The sequence below is a fragment of the Macadamia integrifolia genome, chromosome 13, assembly GCF_013358625.1.
Source record: "Macadamia integrifolia cultivar HAES 741 chromosome 13, SCU_Mint_v3, whole genome shotgun sequence".
Lineage (NCBI taxonomy): Eukaryota > Viridiplantae > Streptophyta > Magnoliopsida > Proteales > Proteaceae > Macadamia > Macadamia integrifolia.
This window is the reverse complement of record NC_056569.1, coordinates 24,294,191-24,313,488: the sequence shown is the minus strand read 5'-3', so window position 1 is coordinate 24,313,488 and position 19,298 is coordinate 24,294,191. Positions and strand designations below refer to the sequence as shown.

General features: G+C 37.6%; 1 long non-coding RNA gene across 3 annotated transcripts; it reads right to left on the bottom strand.

Moving 5' to 3' along the window:
- Positions 1-14: 14 nt before the first annotated feature.
- On the bottom strand, positions 15-4,233 carry LOC122059385. Of its 3 annotated transcripts, none has more exons than XR_006134033.1 (5): positions 1,685-4,232; positions 1,378-1,511; positions 559-734; positions 237-322; positions 15-117 (listed from the first exon to the last, which is right to left on the bottom strand). It is a non-coding gene; the product is annotated as an uncharacterized LOC122059385 (long non-coding RNA). The 3 variants fall into 3 exon arrangements; XR_006134032.1 differs by having other exon boundaries at positions 559-1,511; positions 1,685-1,745; positions 2,426-4,232; XR_006134031.1 differs by having other exon boundaries at positions 559-1,511; positions 1,685-4,233.
- Positions 4,234-19,298: the final 15,065 nt, after the last annotated feature.

Below are 19,298 nucleotides of genomic sequence, written 5' to 3'. Positions count from 1 at the left end.
AACCAGTTGCAAGAGCTGAGAGAGATCAGTTGCGCAGGAAGGTGAAAGAACCAGAGGGCTTTGCCAAGTTTCGAAATCGCTCACAAATTCTAGGCTTAACCGAGAGAGAGCGAGAGCCTTCAAAAGAGAGAACAGTGAGAGCATGTAAGAGAGAGAACAGAGAGATGACAAATTCCTCTGTAGCACAAAAAAAAAAAAAAAGGGTGATAAACAAGGAAAGAAACCACACTTCATACCTTAGGGCTCGCGAATGGTAACAAGGGGGTGTAAGAGAGAAATCAATTGCAGGAGCGTGTAAGAAAGAGATCAGTTGCAAGAGTTCCTGATAGAAATAGCATGTGCACGAGATTGGAATCAGCCACAATCTTCAAAATAGCTCACCAAATGAAGAAAACCAAGAGAGAGTGCGAGAGCATGTAAAAGAAAGAACAACGAGAGCATGGAAGAAAGAGAATAGAGCTAGCAGAAGAGAAGATACAGAGAGTGAAGAGAGAAGAGAAAGGTTAAGAACGATTCTTGGGTTTCACGATTTGAAATTCAAAATAACAACCGTACGACCTGATTGGGTTGGGTCATATGTCTTTTGGTTCAGACTGGTTTAATCGCACATAAACCGGTACAGGGTAACATACACTCCTCTCTCTTCATCGGGATTGTTCACGTCAGCAGCACCTGGTGTCGCACTCTACAGGTAGCATTGCATAAGAATTGCAAAATGGAGAATTGCAGAAGATCTGGACACCATAAACTTATCAGTCATCCATAAGACCAACGAACGGTAGACAACTGATCCCCAGGCATCTTTAAAGACAAAGGTTTAAGCAATAAATTAATAGAACACACTTAATTCACAAGTGCTGCATAGATTAGAAAGGTGCAGATTGTACCATTTAGAGCATAGAATTGGCTTCATAGATGCTTTATGGAATAATCAATAACCTCACAAGAAACAAGTGTAGCATCTCAGATATAGCACATACAACCCATCCAATCAGTAAACCATCTCATTTACATCTCCCAGCAGTACTCTTGATTAAAGGATCAATAATCATCCCAAAAATTGCATTTTCCGGGCTGGTTACAGAATCCAATCAATTTTGACCATCTGCTGAGGCAATTCTCAGGGTACCAGACAATCCAAAGAATGGAGTATCGATTTTTTGTACAAACCCTTTTTCATTTTTAGTTCTTAGGAATTCAAAACAAATGTTACCAGTGAGTAGCCTCTACCATTGTCATGCAAAGAACTATCAATCATAGGGGAGATAAGCTCATAAACTCTCCAAGCCTCCAAGTACAACACCTAAAATTCCTTCTTCCTTAAAATTTCAAAATTCAAATTCAAATAATAATACATTAAGCCAACAATCTCCATACCTACACCTCCCAAAGTTACTTGTAGGGAGCAAATAGAATGCTGGAATTGTGACCTCCGAAGCCAAATGAACTAGATAGTATGCCACCTTTATGTCCAGCCAGTCCTTCTTGGAGCCCACCAGCACATTCATATCCTAATTTGAAAAGTCAAACAAATGCATGTGATATAACACCACAATGGAATGTTGAGCATAGTTTACAATATTGTTGGGTTTTTTTTTTTTTGGGGGGGGGGGGGTTGGGGGGAGGGGTGGGAAGAGAACAGTAATTGATGAATATGAAAAGACAACAGGATAAAAAACCATACCAAAGCATTCATCAAGGTTTTCAAGATTGATATTTGGATGGACCCAACCCGTCCTTATCGCCTTGAAAATTATGACCAGAGAGAAAAATGATGAGATCACTCTTAGTTGTCATAGGACAATGAAGAGTGAGACAAAAGTTGCTAAAAGAAAGGAAACAGAAAAAGGAGGACATTGCATTGATTTTCCATCAACTTCAGCATCAATTATGGCATCAGCATTACCCACACCAAGACAGTACAATCAATAGGATTCCATTGGATAAGTATATGTGATTTAGGGAGGGTGCCTAGACAACTAGGTTTCCTACAAGGGGTCGATCCACTAGACAAGGGATACTCAATAGGTCTTGAATTGGGTTGGGTTCAAAGTTACTCAGCAAAATACAGATTTAACATGCAAGAATAACAAACTAATTAACAGGGCAGCAGTCGCCAATAATAGTCTAAGCATGAAAAAACACTTAAAACTGCTCAAGCGTCAAATGGGGATATGAGGAAGGGAGCATGGCAGCAAATATGTGTTAGGTTTAGCATGGATCAATCAAGACACTAAACATAATAAGTAAACCATGCAGTTCTCCAAAAGCAGCCAATTAATAAGGTAAAATAGCAGGGAATTCTTTTAGGATAACAGCAAATAGATGACTTGAAAACAGAGACTAATTTCAGGTTTTAGTGGGGGAGATAACAGGGGTAATAAACAACCACTGGAAGTGGGGCGGGGGGGGGGATTTTACTTACCTTAACGCTGTCCAAAATCTGAGGAGAAAAGAAGAACCCAAGGTCCTCCAAAATAAAGAGATGCAGTCCTCAGTAATTAATAAAGAAAGTCCAGCCTACAGAGAAGTGTTCTTGATTGCTGCAGGTGGATCTTGTGTGTGTGTAGGAGTTGTCAGTAGCTTACGAACAGTAGGGGCAACCAGCAATATCAACCAAAACAAAGGGGGTGAGAGAGAGAGAGAGACAGAGAGAGAAGGCGAGAAAAAGAGAAAGAAAGTCGAGGAAGAGAGAGAGCGAGAGAGGGATTTTTTTTCTTCATTCAATAAATTTTCATTGACTAAAAAAGATGGCCAATGGCCTTACACATAAATAGAGAAATAGTTACTAAAAAAAAAAGAAAAGGTTAATCCTAGGAATATAATTTCAGAATAGAGAAATTTCTAAAAAAAACAAAAAGGAAATAAGACAGTTCCATTTATGCAGAAACTAGTCTGCAACTCGAATCCTAGCCCTCCAGGCAGCTCTGTTAGATGTCATACTTGGGAGAAGAAGAAGTACATGCGAAGTGTGTCCGACTTGGAGAATTTATAGGGTTTCTTAAGGTGACTTGAAGATTATAGGGTTTTATAGGTTTTTTTTAGGTAGACTGAAGATTTATAGGGAGATTCGAGTTTAACTTGTGTTGTCTTTACCAATTTCTTGTAATGATTTCTGATTATTAGGATTTTCTTGTAACTTGTGTTGTGTTTATTAATTTCTTGTGTCGTGAGACACCGGTTATCCCTCTTATTAGGATTCTGTTTTATATATATTGTTTCTCTATTTACTAAATGCTTATATTTATTAGGATTGATGGGCAAAAGAAATAAATAAAAGAGAAACAATATATATAAAACACAAGAATCCTAATAAATATAAGAATTTAGCAAATAGAGAAACAATATATAAAACAGAATCCTAATAAGAGGGATAACCGGTGTCTCACAACACAAGAAATTAATAAACACAACACAAGTTAAAAGAGAATCCTAATAATCAGAAATCATTATAAGAAATTGGTAAAGACAACACAAGTTAAACTCGTATCCCCTATAAATCTTCAGTCTACCTAAAAAATACCTATAAAACCCTATAATCTTCAAGTCACGTTAAGAAACCCTATAAATTCTCCAAGTCGGACACGCTTTGCATGTACTTCTTCTTCTCCTATTGGTAAGTCGTAGAATTGGAGTAGCATATCGATTGCAGCTTCTCCAATCCTGTTGAAGTCATTCTTTGACATAGGAGGGACATCTGGAGCATACCCATTTTTGTTGCGTGGCTAGATAGTCATTGTCACCCCCCGTGCTGAAGAGTTGTTGATCTTCGCCATCAAATTGTGGTCCATTGCATTCATCTGGAAATCAATATAATTCATGAGAATGGTTCGGTCAGCGTCCATTACATTCATCACATGACCATGTAAGTCGAATTGCTGATTCAGCAAATTCGCATGTACGTGGTTGATTGATTCCAATACTTCATCCACTGGCTGACAAATCGGCAGCACATCTAACTGGTTGGAAGCGATCTGAAGATGATCCAACGCCATCTGAAGACTATGCGTCGTATTCTGAAGATTGTCCGATGCCTTCTGAAAATTATCGGCAAAATTATGAAAACTAATCCTAAGCATCGGAAGGTTGGGTTGGACTGGCAGAGGTTGAGAGTCGTTTTCAGCTTGATCAGCCATGGAGGGAAGAGGGTAGGTGATGAGCGACGATGAGAAAAAGAAAACAGTGTAACCTAGTCGAGAAGAGGAGAAGCATTATAAGAAGAGGAGAAGAGGAGAAGAGGAGAAGAGGAGAAGCTTTATGGGCTGAACGTGTTTCTCGTGGGATTGGCCTCGAGTTGGGTGTCAAAAGCTAAACCGAATCAAAAATAGGTCGGACCAAATCGAACCGAAACCTTATAGCATCATTTTGGTTTGAGATATTGTACCCCTGAATAAATCAAACCGCATCAAAAACTGAATGGATCAAAAACCAAATCAGAACCAACTCAAAACCCATATCAAAATCGAAATCAAACCAGTAAGAAACTGAAATCAATTCAAAATGCATTAAGAAAAACCAAGTTTTGCACGGTTTTTGTATAAGTTTGTATGAAAAATCAAACCCAAACAAACCCGATAGAAGAAACCAAAGTCAAATTGAAACCAAAATTTTCTTATTGGTTTGGTTTTTGTTTCACCATTTCCACACCAAAATCGATTAGACCTAGATCGAAATCAAGCTGAACCAACCCGTTGATACCCCTAGTCTCAAGTAGGGGTGTCAATTTGTCGGGTCGGCCTGGTCTCGATCAGCCCTAGCTGGGCTAGCGGGCCAATACTCTTGCACTGTGACCTACCTATTTAAGAAATGAGTCGATCTCATGTCGAGTTCGGTCATGTTCTGAGCTCTAACCAAGCTTTCATAATCGAGGTAATCGGGACTTAAATGGGATAATGTACCAATAAAGCTTTGATCGATCTTTAATTGTCTTAGATTTAAGAAATTTGAATATATTTTATTAAATGCTCAATAATTTATAAAAAAAAATATTACATTTAATTACATTCAATAATTGATAAAAATATCAATATATTCCTTATTCTATCCAAAAAAAAATCAAAATACACTTCTATATGGTCGGGCCAGTCAGGCTTGTAAATGGGTCGGTCGGGAGTTCGTCGGTCTTACCATTGCATCGTGAACTACATGTTTATAAACGAGCCAATCTGTCCAACCTATGCAGGATTGAGATTGACATCCCTAGTCTCAAGTGCTAGGGGGCTGGGGATCCTCCAATGATCCCTCGCCAGCCACTGGAGATGATCAAAGGGTTGCAAGAAAAAATGTAATATAATAACAATTACATAGGAGTTTTATTCTATCATCAGAACTGTTAATAAAAACAATAAAAAATAATATAAAATAAAATAAAATAAGAGTAAAACTCTATTCCTTGTTGGACCATGGTGAATTCTCTTCTTCCATCATACAAGTTCGTTCTCTCTCTGCAATCCTAAAAACTATGTTCTTCGTCAAGAGAAACATGAGTAGTAAGAAAGGGTAATGAGTTCTTCATCATTTAGAATCGCATCTTGTCGGACCAAAGAATTCTCTTCTTCCATCGTACAGGTTCTCTCTGCAATCCTAAAAACTCTATTCTTCATAGAGAGAAATGCAGTCAACAAGAAAGCGCGGAAACTTCTTTTGGGGTGAAACAAGGTCGTGTTTCTTAACACCCCAATCCTAGGTCCCCAAAACTCAACCCAAGCCCAACCCAACCCTGTCGGGCTCAGGGTTGGACCGGGTTGACCCTGGTTGGTCCCATTTTTTTATTTTTTGTTATTTTTTTCTTACAAAAGGTCACAAATGTTAAGCCTATACTTGCCAAAGGGTGGGTGGGGAGATGTTAAGACTATGACCAACCCTTGTCCACTCCTAATCCATAAATTTGCAGCAAGCAAGGTTGTCAATTTGGTTATAAGATAGACATTTTAATCACCTGACATCACTACATCTCCCAGAATCTGGACAAGCCAAATTTTAGCTAAATTCTTCACGATTGCTACTGTATCTAAAGTTCATATTAATACATGACAGGAGACACAAAAACAACCTATGTAAAGAAAAAGGGAGAAATAGTTTGGCCATTTGGTCATCATAGCTCAATAGATAAGAGTTCGTGGCTTGTGTAACACATAATATGGGTTAAAGTCATACAAAGAGCTTGTGTAATACTTGTGTAACACATGACGTGGGCTTAGGGGAAAGGGAACACTATTACTAAACACAATAATAGATCAGGGTTAAAATCAAGCCATGTTGGGCCGGTCGGGTTGACCCTCATAACCAGGTTAGATAGGGTTTGGGCTCAGGGCGGGCTAGGGTTGGTTCATGCACCAAACTTACACCACTAGAGTTCTTCATCTCAAAATATCTGTTTAATCTGTTTGACTTAGTGGGTTGCAGTGAATCTGATTCAAACCTTATTTCTTATTGTAGTGTTTGTTCTCTACCCAAATATGTTAATTAATTGTATTCGTGATAAAAAAAAAAATCTCAATGTTTTAATCTAATTCTGTTTACTCTAATATGCCAACTAACTCATGCAATGTAACTAGTAAAGTATGATAGAAAAATACCAATTGAGTCATCAAGATTTATGCATATTCTTTGCCTTGTTAAAAAATTGTTGAATTTCTTGGTAGCATTATTATTGAACTCGACAATGTTTTGAAATGGTGCTGATGCGACAAGAAATCGCCCTAGGCAGTTTTCGCATCTTGCATAGAAGAATGAACATGAGAGAGTGAGCGTGGGGCTGATCCAGCTAGGGACTCTCTAATGCCTAAGTCAGACTTCTCAACAAACAGACAATTCCAGTAATAATGGAAAAAATGATCGGTCCCTTGGAAAGAGGTTTACCTGGATATTTATAATTGATAATACTAGCCATCGAGTGAGAGTCCCACTTTGGCAGCTTCCTAATGCTGGTGGGAGTCTGAATATAGCAAGAGTTATAGTAAGAAAGTGAACATGGATGGCGTCCCAGCTATGGGAGCTTCGTGTATTGGCCATATCCCGGAGGATGTGGTGGGATATCCTTCCTTTCAACGAAGATTTGATATGTTGTTGAGAGTCCTTTATGGACTAGTAGTAGTTCATACCCTCTAGTTACGTGCTAGGTTTGGAAAGCCTTTTTTTTTTTTTGGGCATGTCTCGATGGGTGAAACTTATAGGAATCTTAGGCCGATTGACCTGAGTCATGCGGCTTGATCTCGAAGCCGCATGTTCGAGTGACGGGTTGGCTTATCCAACAGTTCAGATAACCATGCGATGGGTTCTTTGTGTGACACTTCCCTTGTGTCGGTGTTAGCTTAGCCGTTTGACTATTAAAGTGACTCTGAGAGGATGGGCCGACCAATTGAGTTTTCTAACCCAGGCTTTTAGGCTGGGTGACCTCATCGGGCTTAGGCCGCTCGCCAGTGCTCCCTTGCGCCAGGACCCATGGTCCGCTCGGTCCTTTCCGGGGGCGCTCCCAATGGTCATTTATTTTTACCACAATAGGTGCCATTATCAATGATTTCATCTTGTCATGGATTGATTGATTCTCTTGATCATCTCCTTGGCACTGCTGACCTACGGATAAAATGGACTGTATATTTTGCAGCAAGTCAACAGGAAGTTTCTCAGAGTGTTTTTTGTTTACTTAAAATATGATTTTATTAATAGGAATTTTTTTTTTGTTTGTAATATTTTGTTAATAAGACTTATGATGGGATAGAAAACATATGCGATTGTTATCATATTGCCTATGTTTGTTATATTGTTTTATGGTTGCACTTGTTGGCAGCTTTGCCACATGGCAATGATAACATGGCGAATAGATTATGTGGTAGCATATGGTATTTCCAATGACATGAAATTGTTATTTGGAGTGTGTAAAGTTGTTTAAGTGATATGGGTGAAGCCACGGTGTGTGGTGCGGATTTCTGAACCCGATCTTATCAATTTTGGCCTATTTTCACTTAGGGGCATTTTCAGCATTAAAGATAATTTTTTTTTGGTGTCAACTTTTGTGTATAACTTTAAGAATATAAAAAATTCTTTCCAACACACATATTTTCCCAATTTGATATCGGATGAAGAAGTTACGACCTATAAAAAGTTCAGTGGAATTTTGATCCTTTTATATGGCCAAGAATGTTAATGGGATGTTTGGGAAGTTCGTAGAGATTCGAGTTGTGATCCATATTGAATCCATATGAGGGAGTCATGGCATTTTGTGTGAGACCAGTTCAAAAAACCAAAAATCCAATTTGCAAAGTGCTCTTGATAACCTTAGGGGTTTTTAGCACTTTTTCCTATGACTTGAAGGCTTTTATGTATTTTCCAAAAAATTGATCAGATTTGGATTTGGTGGCCCAGATTGGATCATAAGGATTTTGGGGAGTTTGTGAAGTCAAAGTTCGGATCAGAAGGGGGCATGTGTAATATTTCAAAAGTCAGCTACCCTTAATAGATATGTTCAAATGGCGGAGGGACCTACATGTAAATTGTGATTGGGACTTTTAGAAATAGTTTTTGAAGACTTAGTTTGTAGATCTTGATTTGATGGCCTTGATGATCTTCGCACCTACCCACCAATAGAAGCTTGATACGTCACCCCCTCATGATGTCAGCTCGACAGATGTGTCAGAGATCTAATACCGATCCTAAGGCCAAGATTTATTGTCCGTTAGGCTCATCAAACGGATCAGATCAAGGATTCCCCTTTGAGACTTAATCCAATGGCTGAGATGCTCCCTGTGACCTGCACACTGCCAATGTACCCTACGCCACTAGAGAAGATTCTAGATAGGTCTTTCTTATTGATTTGACTTCAAAAGGCCATAACTTGGTCATCTTAACTCCGAGCTGGTGATTCAAGTTGGGGAATCTTCATCTCTCCAAGCTCTACACATCTGAATGAAAAATCAAAGTGGGGTGTTGCATAGGCGTCCAAAAAATCAAGTTGAATCTCGTGTGAGGCCTTGGGTTTGAAAGAAATACACTCAACCTCATGCATTTGGTCTAATGCCTCCACTGGAGCCTTGTGAAGTTGTTGGAAACTAGGGCAACAACCTCCGTTGGTGGTAGCCAAGAAAAAGAGATTGAAAAGAGAAGAAAAAAGAAAATAAAAGGGAAAATAGAGAAGAAGCTCCCACTTTCTTTGTTTGTGTTTGGAATGCCCATTTTCACTTTAAAAGAGGCTTCACACTTCCATTAATAGTGTTAGTGATAGTAGGAGTGTGGGAATGAATGCTTATTGAAATAAAAACAAGAAGAAAGAAAAAGAGAGAGGAGGAGTTAGGGTTATGTCTCTTTGTGCATTGAAGAAGAAGAAGAAGACAAGAAGGTGTATTTATGTATGCTTATTTTCACTTCAAGAGAAGGGTGCCTAAGCTTCATTTATGGAGGTTGGAGATGATGGTTGTGCCCATTGATGCTCCATCAATGTGTCTTTGCAGGTAAGATAAGAAAGTGAGAATAGGGGAAGAAAGGGAAAAGAAGGGAGAGATGCAAGTGTGGAAATTGAAGAAGAAATTGGTTGAAATGCTTTGATGCATTTGCCGTTACTAACCTATCTTCCTTGACATTCATAGAATCCATTGAAGCCACCTTGAAGTGTTTGTGAATTAATTGATAACAAAATGTTTCCTTTGCAAGAAAGTAAAGGGGACGAAGAGAAGAAAAGAAGAGAGAGAGAGAGAGAGAGAGAGAGAGAGAGAGAGAGAGAGAGAGAGAGAGTACACTTGAATATTCTAGTTTCTCTGTCGAATTGGGTGAAGTGGAGATTCCGATGGGCAATCAGAGTTGTTGATTCTATCTTTGGAAACCAATGATCAAAGACATGCAAGGTTGTAAACTATTATACACTTATTGACCTGTGCATTTGACTTATTGTACTTTCATTGCATGCTTGGCTAGATTATATTGTCATAGACCTATGTTATATGAGATTTCATTGTATGGCACTGATATAAGCCCAACCCTAATTTTGTGTTTGGTGTCCAATGGGTGTTGGACATAGGGAAATGTGTTTCTTAAACCTTTTTTCCATGGGTGTCGCTTCTTAGATCATTATGGGAAAACAGGAGTAAAGACCTAGCCTTTGTATGTTAAGGGTGGAAACTATGAATGTGTCCCCTAGTTATAAGTGTGGTTATAATTGGTATTGAGTAGATGCTAAGCCTGACTATGGGCATTACTATATGCATGTAGGTAACTGAGTCTGACTATGGGCTTGTCTATAGGATATGTGTGTACATCTGGTTGACCCGACCACTTGGTAGTTGCAGTGTGATATACTTACGACTGTGTGTATACGACAATGATTGTCGTATAAGGTTTGTGAGACAACTTTAGACAACAATACAAATTGTGTGAGTGAACTTTGTGCAGCATTGAGAATAAACAACAGTATATGTAGCAGCTTTGGGCAGCATCAGTATATTGTGTAAATTTGTTAAAGTGCCAACAATGATTGTCACATTAGGGATACAACTGAAAAAAGAAAAATAAATTGACACATATTCACCCCCTCTCAATGTCAACCATGACCTAACATGGTATGCATTTTCGGAATGCATTCTAAGATTGATTTCTCATTTATAAGATGATAAAAACAAGCCATAGATTAAGGAATTATATAATCCACAAGTTTAAAATCTTCTTATTATGGCAAAGGTTTTAAATCACGGTATCGGCGAAGCCCGATATCATTAGCGATACCAATATGTATCAATGGAATATTAGAATTGATGCAATATGGCTGTTGTGGGCCACTATTTAGGATTGGCCATTAATTATATTAACTATTGTACCAGTAAGTAAAAAATAAATTAAAAATACGAAATTTATTACATGTTTATAACCTGTATCAGCTCATCATGGATGATCCGGCCGATATGCTTGATAACATAACCGATACAGTCAACTCTGAAGGTATCAATCATGTATTAGTATCAAGTATCACTAATACCAATACAATCGATACGTATTAATACCTAAATCCATTGTAATGTCGTAATTTGTTTTGTTTCTAAGCTTAATGAACATAGTGTTCACATTATCATTCATCAATGGTAAACATACTGTGATCAATATCGATATGTATCGATGAAATAGATCGGATATTATTAAGCACAATTTTTAGAACGGTCAAAGGATACATTTTATTTGCTTTTGGGATAAACCATGAGGGTTGAGTTACGTGGATATAGGAAATTAATGGAAGTTGGGCAAACAAACCAATTCTCACCATGCTTAAGGTTCTATATGAGCCCTTACCGTGTTTTGATATCCGGTTAGAACCCCGGTACAAGAATCGGTATAAAACAATCTGATGATAGGGTTTATCTATTTGTCCCATATAAAGATGACCCAGTGCCAATGGCCCTCAGGAAAAAAAAAAAAAATTATAGATGTAAAAATTATTTTAATTTCCATATCAAAGGAATTTGATTGAAATTTAAATAAAATTTATTAACCAAATTTGATATGTTTTAAAGTTAACTACATCATTTCATATGAGATAATATTATTTGTGATGATTTGATTTCCTTTTCTTTTATTTTTCTTGCAATTTAGTGGAGCCTAGTGGATTATATTGTTGATGCAAGAAAGTTTCATGAACTCCAAATGTATCAATTCCGTTTGAAATCTTCCAAAATGACTATAGCCCAATAAAGTCTAATGGTTTTCATTTTTCTATTTTTCATGTGACCATAAGAGGTTTATGGAGATAACAATGTAGATTTAGACTTAAATATCTTCTAGTTGTGTACACAGTTTTTTAGGTTTAAGAAGTGATTTTAATATACAACGATGGTTATCCACTAATCCTTGTATTTAAGCGATAATCACGCCTTTATGAGTTTTATGATTCATGTTAACATTTTCTTTTTTCGGTTGTTTATCAAAAAAGAAATGTTTTTGCTTGGTTGCAAATTGCACCAACCGAATACAATCGATAAACACTTTCCGAAGCATTAATTTCTGGTATGTGACATCCTGACTGACACTTCCGAAAATACTACATGTTGGGCTATGGGTAGGGGTGTCAATTCCTAAACCAAACTGGTAAAATCGGTCAGACCAAACCAATAACAACACGGATCAAATCGAACTGATGCTTTATTGGTTTGGTTTGTTTTGGAGTATTGCAACCCCAAAACCAAATCGAACTGCACCAAAAACCGGATGAACCTGAAACCAAACCGAAACCGGCTCAAAACCCGGACCAAAACTGAAATCAAACCGGTAAGAAACCGAAACACTCCAAAATTCATTAAAAAAAAATCAAAATTTGCGTAGTTTTGTATACATTTGTATGGAAAGTCGAATCCAAACTGGACCAAAAACCAAAACCAACCCGATTACAAATTGATTTAAGAAATCGAAAACAAGCCGATACCAAACCGCACCAAAACCAAATCGAAACCGGAATTTCCTTATTGGTTCGGTTTCGGTTTCAGCTTTCCCACACCGAAACCGACTCAACCCAGACCGAAACCGAGTTGAACCGACCGATTGACACCCCTAGCTATGGGCATTGTGGTTCAAAGGAAAATTCAACTACTCATAACACTATTTGTTGACAATAAACTATATTAAAGGATGCACCATGGCCATTCTTATTGGAGCACAACATGCACAAAGGAGAGGATGGTTTTTAAAGGAAATATGGACCAATTCCGATTTGATCAAGAGTCTTTCTTTCGACTTGGACACTTTTTGCTGGCCCATTAGTGTGGCCTCACTGTTTTTGTTTGTATATAAGTCACTACAGAGTACTACTTGTAGATATATTCCTGATTCTAATCTAGTTCTACATTTTGTATCCTTAGTTAGGGATGCAATGGCGGCAAGTAATACCATCAACTAGGGTGAAAACATTCTCTACTGCAGATGCGGTGGTACAATGAACATCCGATGGCCAAAACGATATCAGAGCACGTGTCGATGTCCTCTCGATCGTCCGATACTCATTGCACCGTCGCACCCACGACAGATAATCATTACTCCCAACTAGGCCGCCCTAACTAATGATGTAAACTGTTTCTAACTTTTTCTAGTGCCTTTACTGCTTCTATAAAAAAATAAAAAAATAAAAAAATTAAAAAATTAAAAAATTAAAAAATAAAAAGATAAAAAAATAAAAAAATAAAAAGTTAAAAAATTAAAAAAAATAAAAAATAAAAAAATAAAAAGATAAAAAAAAATAAAAAAAAATCAGTGATATGACACGGCAAGCACTTTACCTTTTATTCATGGGATTTCTTCTTAACAACAACCCTTACTACTCTGTTTGGTTGCAAGAAAATTAGAAGAAAGAGAAAAACTTTCTAAGTTCAAACTTAGAAGGGAATCATTACTCAACACGATTGACCGGTTGCAAGAAAATTAGAAGAAAGAGAAAACTTTCTAAGTTCAAACTTAGAAGGGAATCATTACTCAACACGATTGACTGACTACTTAAATTTCTTATCATATTTAATAATGATAATTTTTATATGCATTATTTTATGGGAAAAAAAAAATTGCATAATCGTATGGCCCATTCATTGACATGGTGACGTGCAAACTTATCATCCAACCCATGTTAAATCAAAATCCCATTCATGTTGATATCCCTACATGTTTTCTCATTGATCCATGTGCCACGTGGCTAGGTAACGATTTCTTACCCAATTTTTATCTTACTTTTTGAATCCAAAAGATTTTTAAATGTAAAATTTAATCAGTAAATATGGAATGATATGGAATTAGTGACATGACAATGTGGGGATAATGATAACAAAAATTTTTACATCAGATTTGGAGATTCTACTTTCCTTTCCTTCAATTTCTGTTGCAATCAAATGGAACCTCATCGTCAAATAATTTGTGATATTATTATTTTGCTTTCTTGACGTTACACACCTTTTAACAAATGTAATATCGTATCATTTCATATCTATAACTAAAATGTGTGTGACATAATAACAGTTTTTAAAATAATATAATATTAAAGACACTATTCAATTTTTGAAAATTTATATTACCCAATGCCATGAATTAAAACCCTGGGTAAGGGGTTTCCATGTCCAATGGGGATCGGACCCTACCTCCTTTTGTCCAACTCAACGAACAAAGCATTGGATCAAATGAAGAATCAATTTAAAAAAAAAAAAAGGGAAATTTACCACATCACCCCCTGGAGAATGCCACAATGATAAGATCACCCCCTTTGTTTCACCAAATTATTCTCAGACCCTTCACCGCCCGTCAATGTTAAGTGTGGAGTTAAAATGACCATTATATCCTTACCATTAAAAAACTCTTGTTTTAACCATTATACCAAAAAAACCTATCGATTCAATTTTTAACCCATTATACTTACCTTCACCAAGAGACGATGACATTCCCATCGCTGATGAAGGACTGAGAAAGAACGTTCATCACCGGCGAGGTATCTCTCTCTTTCACTCACTTTGGTAATGCCTTATGAGTAAAAGATTAGGGCTTAACAGAAGCAAAGTTTAAGAAACCGAATGGAAGCAAAGCAGCGGAGAAGATCTGGTTGATGGTTGGTCTCATCTACGATGGTAATTTCAGAGAAAGAGAGAGAGCTTAGAGGCAGAAGAACAAACCTTCAATTTAGAAAAGATGGAGTCGTGTTTGGTGCGTTTAAACTTCTCTCTTCAGCCTCGACACGCCTAACCCTCCCTTCCTTTCCATTCTATTTCGTTCCTAGTAAGCTCAAAGACGAACCAGTACCCCAAAAAGAGAGAGAGAGAAGGTCAAAGATGACCGTTGCTATATTGGGTTTTAAAACCAGAAATCGGTCATGGAATCGGCACAGATTCACATCGACCCAGAATCGGCCATGCACGCACACCTCAGCCGTGATCTCCCTTGTTCCGGTGATGGCGAACTTTCATATTCGGATGCACAACTTTCTTTCTCTCATCGACATTCATTCTTTTTTAGTTTAAGCAAAATCAAAGGAAAAGGCTTTTTCAATCTTAGATTCTCAGGCTTTTGGTAATTTAAGAGGATTGAGAGAGCTTTTAATTATATGTACAAAACACACACAATCACACCTCCACAAAGCCCAATAGGTCGCCACGAGGTCCTACGGGTCGCCGCGAGGCCCCTTTAATTGTCGTAAGGTCGTCCTCCATCGCTGATGATGTTGCCGCTGCTATGAACGATCGCCGGTGGTCCAACTACGGCGATTTGAGAGAAAGATGAAATAGGTCTTGGAATGGGCTATCGATTTGGGAAAAGAAATATTAATCTATGGTAAGGGTATTTTTGGTACTTCCTATTTCATAAGGGCATTTTAGTATTTAAAGTAAAATATAGTTGCTGACATCAGCAACTATAGTATATTCCTTAACAATGACTGACGGTAGGGGATCTGCAAATAATTTGGTGAAACAGAGGGGGGGGTCTTATAATTGTGGCATTCTCTAGGGGGTGACGCGGTAAATTTCCCAACAAAAATATATGGAATCAATAAAACAAATCTTGATCATGATTTTTGGATGGTTAAGAATTTGATTCTATACAATGTGAATTTATAGGGTCGAATTTGACTTCACAATTTAATAAATAAACAATATATGATAGACTAGATGAAGGGAAATAAGCTTCATCGTCGAGATGGAAACAACCTGAATCACTAGCCTGCTATGATCTTCCCAGTAGTTCATATAGAAGTTATTGCAGTTTTATACCTATTCGTTATTATAATATTCTATATTCAAGTAGCAAAAGAATTATGCTATTCACTAGTGAGTGGTATTATTAGACTGAACTTTTGGTGAGAAATGTGTTTTTTATTTTTTGTTGAAATTGATTCCATCATTTGATGTAATGCTTTCTTACGAAGGATAATGACTACAAGACTTGGAATCAATAAATCAATCTTGATCATGATTTTTAGATGGTTAAGAATTTGATTCTTTACATTGTGAATTTATGGGGTTGAATTTGACTTTACAATTCTTTACCAAAAAAAATTTTTGATTTTATAATTTAATAAATTTATCTTTGGTAAAAAAATAAAAAAATAAAAAAAATCCATAGATAAATTAACCAAAATATATTTCCAGCTGACGCAAAACTTAAGTCCAAATCGGTCGGCTTCAGTCGGGTTTAATCGGTCCCACCAATTTAAGGTTTTGTATTGTTTTTGTCTATTTAGGTAATTAAGCCTCGTAAGTTAAAACATTGACATATTTCTATTCGGTTGATCAATTACTAGTCCATAATCGGGTCAAGGGTAATTGGATTAATCGGGATATGATAAGGCTTTAAATGGGAATTATAATTGGGATCCGACTCCTCTACTATGCACAAGAGGCGGCAGCTTCAATCCAATGCCCTGAAGCATTTTGTCATGAAATCTAACACACGAACACACACTTCGAGGTGCTCTAAGACGATGGATTTGACTACGGCCTCTTGTGTGCAATAGATGAGTCTTTCCTGAATAAATGGGCTTAAACATGCCAAAATCTGACTATAACAAGGATTTAGGGTATCGATCTATTTTTCCCTTGCTTTTTATTTATTTATTTTTTTACTATTTTACCCTTGAAATGATCTGGATAATCGATTCAGATTGGTATTGGATTGGGGTTCGGTCTCAGCTGATATTGATCCGATTTGGTCAATACGACCGATCCCAGGTCGATATTTGAAACCATGGACTATAATCAATCGATCATGACTGGACAGGGCCGATACTGGTACGATGTGACTGATTCAGACCGATTAGATCTTTCTTATACATTTACGACAGAGGGTATTTACGTAAATTGGTTGCCCCAACTCCCAAGGATATTGAAATGACCCTTCGATGTCGACGTGCAGGCAGCAGCACTAAAGTGAGAATGAGATGATGCGAGTATACTACGAAACGACCATTTTCCCCATATCGTAACTATATGAGTACCTTCTTATTTTGTTTTCCTTTCGCGTTGGAAATTCAGCATTTGATAAGGTTAATCTAGTAATTTAAATCATAATGGGTACAAATTTAAAATCATCAATCAAATTGCCTCTCTGTAGTTTATCGAAATTACACATAGATCCAAGGATTTGACGGAAATTACGCCCCCCCTGAATTTTATAAAATTCTTACAATTAAGTCCAATCCTTTAGTGCATGTCAAATGAGACTGTTAATTGATGACATCACCTAATATCACTAACATTTAATACCCAAAATGCCCTTCTTTATAGGTGAAATTACCTATGTGCCCTTCGACTAAAACAAAAAAAGGAAGCCAACCTCCCTTATCGTCTTCAACCTCTGGTTTTCAGCCTCCGCCTAGTTCAACATTAACTTCAATGGCTTCTCTTCCCTACGCCAATGTTGATTGCAGCTTAAGGGCCTTGGCTGGATGGGCCAAGGGTTTCAGCAGTTTCTCCGACGGTGGCCTTGATGGACCCCTCCCCTGTATTGCTTGTCTATAGGGATTGTTTATACAAGGGTCTATGGATTGGATAATTTAACCATATGGCCACTACAATTAGCAATTTTATATGATGAAATTGCTATGGAAGCATCGTCTATCTGCTTCATGTGCATTTATATGCAAAATATAGACATTAAAACTTAGGTCTTTAAATTTGGTTTTCAATCTTTCCAGGTTGGCTTCCATTTGTTCTGAATCAAGAAATTTAGAGTTTCTTTTTAGTGAAATTGTTAAGAAGTTGTGAGTTTTTTTTTTTTTTGGTATAAAATTCGTATTTTGAGGGTGTTGTTCTGTTGGATTGGATTTGAGATTTCTGGTTTAGGTTAAATGAAGAGTAGATGGCGGTCGAATGTGAGGAAGAAGTTGATTATGAGAGCGACCCAGAGGAGGCGATGCGAAGGGGGGAAGCGAGTGATGATGAGGAAGGAGATGGAGAGGAGAGAGAGAGGCTGCTGAGGAAGGATTTGAGTCCTAGGACCGGTTTGGAGGGTGAATCGGAGGGTGAAGGTGGAGCACCTGCATATGATGATGAAGAATATGAGGTAGAAGTAGAGGAGGAGAAGAAGAAGAAAGAAGAAGAAGGGAAATTTGAGGGGAAAGCTGATGTCGATGCAAGTGATTTCTAGGTTCAGGTCTCAGTATCGGGTTCTTTTGGAGAGGGGGGAATATCAAGCGGTGAACCAAGCGATTTCAAAATAACGACTAGAATCAGGCGGAAGATGAGAAGAAGGAGAACGAGCTATTCACTTTGCCGACTGCTAGTGCTCTCTCATGGTTATCACAATTTCCTCATTTTTTATTCGGACCAAGATTGTTATGGTATGCAACATTGAGTTTGAAGGTGGTAGGGGAGATGAGCAATTGTGGCGGCACCACCACCTGCAAGTGATTTCTCTGACTAACATCTTAGCTCTTCTCCCTGGTTTAGGCCTGGTTTAGGGTTTCACGAAAGGGATTTGAGTGTTTGGGTATAAGACAACATAAGGGTATAATGGTCGTTCAAGATTAAGTTATTTTTTCATTAAAGGGTAATATTGTCTTTTCAGATTTAAAACTAACATACTAACATCGTCATAGCCAGGGGAGGGGGCGTAATTCCTTCAAACCCTTGGATCCACATGTAATTTCAACAAACTATAGGGGAGGGGGATGTAATTTTTCCAATGCAAATAATATTGACTATATTCTATGTTGGATGATTCTTCAACTGGAGCCTAAAGTATAATATTGTTGATGCAAGAAGTTTCATGAACCTCAATGTATCAATTCCTTTCAAAATCTTCCAACATGAACCAATGAAGTCTCATGGTTTTTATTTTTCTATTTTCATGCATGTGACGATAAGAGGTTCATGGAGATTTAGTGGCATAGTGGATTTAGGCTTAAGTTCTTCTAGTTGTGCTGGTATGAACGCATTTGCCAAGGTTATGCCCCTCATTCTCTTATGGTGCATCATGCCGACATCCCCCATTGGCCATCCCCTCCTTCCACTCTCGCCCAAGCACGCTAGTCGCCTATTAATTAAATATTATTATAATTTTACCTTTGTAAAATCATCAAATAAAATGGAAAAAAATAAAATATATCATAAAATATTGTTACTCCATGGCACGAATGGGTTTCTCCCACCGCATCCCCACACCATGACACTGCGGTGCTCTGCACAGAAAATGGTCAAAAACAAAAAAAGGTGCAATGTGAGGACTTCCCAAGTCATCCATCTTAGTACTACTCTCGCTCAAACACAATTAACTGCAGAGGTCTAATGGGATCAAGTGCATTAGTGCTAGTATGATCAAACCCACCAAGGTTATACCCCCTCATTCTCTTATGGTGCATCCCACCG